We start from the raw sequence: 7,599 nt of genomic DNA on the forward strand, positions 1-7,599 counted from the left end.
TGAATTAATCAGGAGACTGAAAATCTATTTTCATTTTTAAAATATCCCCCTGACTCCTATGAAGAGGAGCTGAGAAAAGGACTGGCAGGTGAGAGGAGAGGGCCAGGGTAAAGGCAGAGTGTGTTGTAGTGGTCTTATGCCAGTGAGAATCATTCGGTGCAGTGCTATGCAGGGGTCCAGAGTATGCCACTGCAGCATCAAAATTATGTTAAGATGAAGGCACTCAAAAATATAAGGCTTTCTAAATGAACTCCCTTATCTACTTAAAAGCAGAACCTCCTCAAAACTCCAATTGTCATAAATCCTCTCACCAGGAGTTTTGGGAGTTTCAGAGCTAGGGAAGATTGTCACAGAACTATCGCATCCTCCATGTATTTTCCTAAGGTCCTATTTATTTTACCTAAAAGTCATTTGTTTACCCATGAGTGCCCTTCTCTCCCATCCGTTTCGCTGTTAAAATAATTTACAAGCCCCTATTTCTAATCTCCTCCTTGAATCACATTTTTGTGTGGTCTCCTGTCTTTGCTCTTGCCAATCTGTGTGGGGTTTCTTTTCCTTTCTTTCTTTCTTTCTCTTTCTTTCTTTCTTTCCTTCTTTCTTTCTTTCTTTCTTTCCTTTCTTTCTTTCTTTCTTTTCTTTCTTTCTCTCTCTCTCTCTTTCTTTCTTTCTCTTTTCTTTCTTTCTCTTTCTTTCTGTCTTTCTTTCTTTCTTTCTTTCTTTCTTTCTTTCTTTTTCTTTCTTTCTATTCACAGAACCTCGATTAGTTAACACAGAAGAAATAGGTTTATTCCTCAATAGCTAGAAAATAATATAATAAAAATATCACAGAGCTGACCCCCAGGGCTCTGGAGAAGTATTTGCTTTCCAGGCAGAGAATTACTTTTAAGAATCAGCTCTAGCAGAAAGAAGAGGAAGTAATTGCAAAAATGAAGTTCTTCAAAACACTGGAAGGGCAGGAGCGGCAGGAAGGGACAGGATCCAGTGCCCAGTAGAGGAGTTTCCCTGATGATATGGGAGAAGGGATCTTCATCTGTAGGAACAGGAGAGGAGGCAGGGAGTCTGGAATCATGTGCAGAGTCTGACTGATTTGGTAGTTGGACAATGAGGACATTCCTTGGGATCGCTTCAATTTTTGTCAGTTGAGATAGGTTCATCAGCTGAGAGTAAGGGTAGGAAAGGGAACATAGGCAGTTTGAGGAGAGAGGACAATGTGAACCACTTTGTGAATTTGTGTGTCATCTTTGCCCAGGGACAAAGTTAATCTTCTCTGTATCATTCCAATTTTAGTACATGTGCTGCCAGAGCGGACATGAGAGAGGATGACATGAGATATGGCCCCTTTCAGAGAGTAGGAAAGGAAGCGTCCCTGGAAATTTCCTCCCACGGAGCACTTCACAACCAGCTGAAATTTGTGTGCACAAATTCTCTCTGCGTGGTTGAGGTTGTTTATTTATTTAAATTTAATCTTTATTGTATTTTTTCCGTTACCATTTAGTCCCCTTATATTCCCTTCCCCCAGCAATCATCACAAGGGGGACAGGTTTTTTCTCCTCTGTGGCCTATTTTCCCAAGGCCTCCTTGTTCAGCTCGAGACTTGGGGCCCTCTCACCTGTTGGCAAGGCTATAGTCCCTGAAACCAGGTGGGACAGTTCCCAACAGAAAACTATGGAATTTCCTCAAAAACCTGTTAATAGAACTCCTACTTGACCAGTGATCCCACTTTTGGGAATATAGCCTGAGAACCCCAAAACACCAGTCAGAAAGAATATAAGCATCTCTATGTCCACAGCAGCATTATTTACAATAGCCAAGACCTGGAAACAGCCCAAGTGCCTATCAGTAAATGAGTGGCTAAAAATTTGTGGTACAGTTACACAATGGAATACTATGCAGCTATAAAAAAGAAGGAACTCACCTTTTGCAACAATGTGGATGGACCTAGAAATTATTATGCTAAGTGAAATAATCCAGTCAATGAAACAAATACCATATGACCTCACTTATATTTGGGATCTAGTGAACAAAATAAACTGGTAAACAAAATAGAAACAGAGGCATTGATATATGAAAAAGACTGCAGCTGTTGTGGGGCAGAGGGACTGGATGAAAGAAGGCGAAGGGATTAGCCAAAAAACACATTCGTATAACCCACAGACACAGACAACAGTGTGGTGATGGCCAGAGGGAAAAGGTGGCAGGGGCAATGGGGAGGTAGACAAGGAGTGCAAAAGTGGGGACATCTGTAACAGTGTAAACAATGAAAATAAAGTAGAAAAATTCAACTAAGTACAGTTTGGCTTTATTTAATGATTCATGAATTGGGAAGCATCCCATTTAGCAGATAAAAGGAGTTCTGAGGAGCTGTGTGAAATGAAAGACTTCTATAGGCAGGAGGGGGTGGGACGAAGAAGTTATTCTATTGGCAAAGAGCAGACTACTTGTGGCAAAGTCACCTTCTTTTAGGGGATAGCAGGACTCTGTCAGGACCCTCACTAGTGCTGACCAGGTAATTCCAGACTGACTAGTTTAAGATTCCATTCCTGGGAGAGGTTGACACTATAATTTGATTGGTGACATGGAACATAGCATAAGTGACTCCATTTTGGGCCTATTGTCTTGTTTTTAACAGATTTTTTCCCTCAGAAATACTCAGCTTTTTGGTGCAGGCAGAGAGTAGAAAACAATAGGTTTTCACAAGGGCTGGATCTTCACCAGGTAATGGAAGGGGTAAGAAAGTATAATTGATTACAATGAAGGGGCTTGTATCGAAGCTGAGTAAGGAGAGGAGGGAGGAACTGAGTGGGGTGATCAGGAAGTATATGAATCAGCTGATTGAAGGACCCCAGTCAAGTAGTTCCTTTAGTGGGTGCATTCAGGTGAGTGAATTGGCCAGGGTGGGCTGACGGTGAGAGCATGGGCGGTTCCACGCTGAAGCTGGGATGTGATGCAGTTGCTGGGATATCAAGATCATGAACACAGCTCTGGGAATGGGTGGTAAAGTGAACTGAGAAAAGACCAATCTGTCTTTTTTTTTTTTTTTTTGTTTGCCTTTTTCTAGCCTCTTCTCTGCACATTGGTATCCAACATGTAACTGATTTTTACCATTGCACAATAGCAGTAGATGTGACAGTTCTCAGAGGACATAGTCAAGGTTTATAAAAGGTCAATGAACTCTCAAAGGTTCACGTTGACAGGTAGATAATGAAGGCACATTAAATAGATTTTTAAAATTCACACATGAAAGGTCATAAGACAAAGTGTTCTGGCAGCTCCACAAAAAATCGAAGGTAAAAACTCATTTGTGGTTTGAAATGCTGCAGGAAATAAAGGTGAGAAAAACAGGATAGTGTTGAGTGCTATTGCTTACAATGAAGTAAATTGCTCAATAGTGGGAAAGAGAAACTGAATTAAGCAAATTAACTCTAATTCTCAGGGTTACAAGTCAAGGACAAATAGCTCTGTGTGCTCTTTAATTACTTCTTCATCTCTCTCTCAGGGAATATTTTCCTGTTAAATGAATCAGTTATAATGGATATCCACAGCAGCCTGAACAGGAAAACAGGTTAGAACAGAACAAAGGAGGAGTTTATAGGAAGGATTCTGAACCTGTTTCTCTCAGTACAAGGTTTTCTCTGAATGACCAAGTTATAGAAAATAGTAAGTACATTAGATTAAAAACAGTATTAAATTCTGGGGCAGAGAGTAAATGCCAACTTTTTTCAAATCCTGGATTAAAAATTGTACAGTTTGCACAATATATATGAGAAGTTCTTATATAAGAAGTCCAGGTTCAAATTCAGGTCTCATTTATGAGGCAGGAAAAATGTTTATATACCCAGACCAACTGCATTAACATATATTTGGTTCAAGAACTTTATAACCCCATTGATCAATTTACTGATATACTTTCCTCAGAGCACAAACTTAGATAATTTCCCTATTAGGGTGTTTTCTTACTGGTCATCAAATTTATAGATCACTGTTTTCTGAAACTTTCCACTACTGTGGAAATTATTCTTAGAAACTATTAACTTTTGTGCCTATTTGATTCCTTGTCTTTGATTCAATCAATATAGTCTCATTACCCTTACAACATAGAGCATTGAATTAAGTTTTCTCTTCCAGATCAATAAAAATGTACTACTTTTTAAAAAGAATCTAAAGAATAAAATTTTGGTTATCTTCCCAAATGCTATTCAAATACTATTTGCTTCCCTATTATTAAGAAAGTCATTTAAATATCATTCCTTAATCATTTATGCTACCAAAAAAATTACAATGAAAAAGATGAAGACTAAAGGAAAGATATGAGCCTGTATTACCCTCACCATTAGGTATGATTAGAAAATAAGAAAAGCTTCAAGCAAAACTGCCACAAAGTTAACTCTTCTTTCAAACAGTTTTCTGGAGAGGAGGTACACTATATACACTAGTTATGTTACTCCTATCATGAATGAAGAAACTTCTGGAACCCACTGGGCTTAAATACTGATTCTCAACTGAGGGTTAAAATAGACAAGAGGGCAAAACAGAGGCCTGCATAACCAGGATCCCAGAACAATTTGTAATCGCGGAGGAAGGGTGCGTATTAAACAGTAATAGTAATTAATTTTAATAGTAATTCTCAAAGACATAGTTCAACATTAATTAATTGAAATTATTTTTTGTTCAGTAATGTCAAATAACATTAAAGAAAGCGTAAAGCTTTTAAACTATTTTTAAAAATCTAATTGTCCTCAAGCTAAAAAAAAAAAAAAAAAAGCCTAGAAACAAATACCGGGTCTGGCACAAATAATACCCCTTTTTTATTACAAAATCTTTAATTAAAAAATCATAAGTATGTAATTCTGTAATATAACAATATCACGCTCAAGCATACCATGTGACATTTTAGGTGAAATGTTCCAGTTGCTGTCCGTTTCATGGAGACATTCAGGTACCCTACCAACCACAGTCAAGCAAGCATTACTTGTGCTAGACCCTGAATTTTGTTCTCTGTCCTAGGCCTTGACTGGTATGTGCAGGGTCAGAAACCCATGCCAGTCTGACTTTAAAGCTGTATGTGTTTCACTCACATAGGCCAGGTACATCCTACCTTAGGGCCTTTGCACTTGCACTTGTTTTACTTGCAGTGTAAAAAATATTTCTTTCTATGGACTCTATTTTATTTTATTGTTTTACATTTTTATATTTTTACTTTATAAATCACGTTTATTCTATTACAGTTGTCTCAATTTTATTCCCTTTACCCCCCTCCACCCATCCCACCCCCACCCTCTGCTCCCACAGTCAATTCTCACTCTTTTGGCCATGTCCATGGGTCATTGACACATGTTCTTTGTCTAGTCCCTTCCCCTTCTTTCCACCATTGTCCTCTTTGCCCATCCCTTCTGGTCACTTTCAGTCTATGCCAGGGTCCAGCCTCGGCAGGTCTCCAGCCTCAGGGTCCCCGAAGGAGAGACGGCTCGGCGAAGAAACAGAGGGAGGCAGAGGGTGAGGTGCGGGAGGACAGCCAGACTTGTGAGTCTGGACTGACTGCCTTTAAGCTCAGAAACTTTATTTTTATAGGGATAAAACAAGGAACTGATACATGGCGTGATTACATCAGAGGTTATTACAAAAAAATAGCACAGCGTAGTACAGGAAAACTTAAAAACAATCATTTTTAGTAAAAGTTACTTTGATTGGAAAAGTACCATTGTTTACAGGTATAATAGTACTAAGCAAAGGTTATTCTGACCAGGAGGGCTCTTCAGACATTCAAGTAGAGCGAGAAGTACAGAATATTACTTCCTACCAAATGTCTAGCAATAATTCTCAAAAATTAACAGAGTTTAAGAAAAATTCAATAGAGCAGTTATTCTATAAAGGTTATTTTTAAGCCTTCAGCGGCTACCTGTCTGGGGAGACAGTTGAAGTCTTGCCTGTTTTGTTTAAGTGCAGCCCCTGTGTCCTGCGCAGTCTTTAGAACCAACCAAGGTCATAGAGGGTTCAGCAGCCCTAGGGGCTGTTCCTGCGGAGGTTTAGCTTTAAGCCATACACAAAGAGGAGCATTTCTATGTATTCGTTCCTAAGTACTTAAGTCATAATACCTAACTAACTTCCCTGGCCTTTCACCCACTTGTCTCCATTAATCCATGCTCCCGTCCAGGGTATTGGAGGGGTAGTGGTTTCCATAATTCTGGGAGGTGATGTCCTCCCAGGGGGAACTCTCAATAGAACTTCTCCACTTTTCTGGCAGCTGGTCTGCCCAATGTCTAATAGTAACATTCCTGACAGGGGAAGTGAGAAGCAGCGAGGTGTGTCATGGGCTTTTGCTCTGCAATTAATAATTCTTTCTGGGCAGTATCAGAGGAACTGTGCGAGTTCTTAGCAGTAGAATACAAGCGCCGTAAATACCCACCACCAACCACCAATAATAACAGGCATGCAAGGAGGGATAACCGAGAGATCCAGCCGTGGCTGCTTCTGCTATGCAGTCTTGCCTCATTTGTCCCGACTATGTCAAGGGTCAGCTGTTGGTCGACTCCCAACATCTCCCCCTTTTTTATTTTTTAAACACAAGGTTTCCACCTCTAATTGAACTCCTCAGATTCCTCGTGCAAGGAGTCAGAAGGTGACTGGAAGAAGACAGATTCCAATTAGCACAATTCCAATGATGAGTGCCAAGGTGATTATAAATGATAGGAAATTTTGACCATTAATGAAGGTTTTTAAGTTATTAAGACCAAGGCATGTCTAGTTTCACAGGAAGCATGACATATGGTGGCTGCTGAACAATAATTAGTACATCAGTTGGTCCTCTTTGGGAAATACAATTGGTTAGTATGCAGCCTTCACCTGAGACTGAATATAGAGATGTCCTATCGTCTTTAAGGTTGATATTTAATACACTATGGGGCCCCTTTACTAAGATTGCATAAGGGGCCTGTACACAGGCCTGAATAAAATAAACTTCTGGAGCTGCTCTAGTTTTACTGGGGCGTCTCATATGCACTGTGTCAGTTGCTGCAACTAATTGCCATAATTTGGGTTGAATGTACTATCTATTATTAACTGTCCTGGTCAAAACACCATCTACCCATCCTGCTGAATACCATCGTGTCAAAGAAACATTAGCAGGGGCAGCTCCAGAGATATAACCACCAGAACCAAGGATTAGACTGGAAACAGAAGGGTCATTAAACGTCTGAGAGGGATTGGGTATGGACCAATCAGTAACTGTATAAGGGTGCTGTGAAGCATAATGTGTAACTCCTTTGGAAAATACACAGGAACGCCATGGTGGGTACCCTGTAGCTTTGTCTATAGAGGTCCATACAGTATCATTGGGAGGGTCACAAGAAGGGAGATGAGTAGGGGGAGATTCACATGAAATACTATAGAAAAGTTCAAATTCTGTATTTGCTATAGTCATAAAAGTTATAGACCAGATTCCGTGTGGGCCTGCAAAGTCTCCATGTTCTTTGCTACTAGGCAGGGAATCAGTAAACCTTACTCTAAGATAAGAATTTAAACATCCAGGAGGAGGTGGATTTCCCACAAAGGAAATACAAATGGGACGTGAGTCAGACCCTCCAAAAAAGGTGTAATTGGTAT

General features: G+C 39.8%; 1 non-coding gene across 1 annotated transcript; it reads right to left on the reverse strand.

The window, feature by feature from the left end:
* Positions 1–1,204: 1,204 nt before the first annotated feature.
* On the reverse strand, positions 1,205–1,309 carry LOC129085456 (U6 spliceosomal RNA). Its single transcript, XR_008530710.1, has one exon. It is a non-coding gene; the product is annotated as a U6 spliceosomal RNA (small nuclear RNA).
* Positions 1,310–7,599: the final 6,290 nt, after the last annotated feature.

Source organism: Pteronotus mesoamericanus, unplaced genomic scaffold (genome assembly GCF_021234165.1).
Source record: "Pteronotus mesoamericanus isolate MK-2021 breed Mesoamerican mustached bat unplaced genomic scaffold, CSHL_Meso_final scaffold_232, whole genome shotgun sequence".
Classification (NCBI taxonomy): Eukaryota; Metazoa; Chordata; class Mammalia; order Chiroptera; family Mormoopidae; genus Pteronotus; species Pteronotus mesoamericanus.